This window comes from Nanorana parkeri, unplaced genomic scaffold (assembly GCF_000935625.1).
Source record: "Nanorana parkeri isolate BGI_ZX_2015 unplaced genomic scaffold, ASM93562v1 scaffold3, whole genome shotgun sequence".
NCBI classification, from domain to species: Eukaryota; Metazoa; Chordata; class Amphibia; order Anura; family Dicroglossidae; genus Nanorana; species Nanorana parkeri.
In genome coordinates, this window is record NW_017306271.1 from 296,645 (window position 1) to 297,127 (window position 483).

The window sequence follows — 483 nt, forward strand, 5'->3', positions numbered from 1 at the left end:
GGGGGGTTGCTGGCTGTCTTTATAACCCCATTGGTTTTTCTATTGGTTAATTTCACAAGAATGGATCTGGTCAGGCTGGTAAGAACATTGGGGGACATTTATTAATGTTGCATGGCAAAGCAATACTAAATGGGGTTAGTAAAACCTAAGGTTGCAGCTTTAGTAATTCCTTAATCTGCTGAGTCCATTCACATGGGCATTCAGTCAGGTCCACGTTTAGGTGGATCTGACGGGAAGCCCAGGGATAGTCTAGGGGAAGCTGGGATGTAAGCTGTTCTAATTTGGCAGATTAGTAGACTCTCCACAGACAAACATGAGTCCAGTAACTTCTGGTTTTTTTTTCCTCCTTTGCAAGATGGAGGATAATACTGGACGGGCAAGAATGTCAAAAGTGACCTGTTCCAAATTGTTCTTTTCCGCACGAGATCTGCTTCAATAAAATGCAATGCAAACCTGGGTAGCAAATTAAATGCTAAATTGACA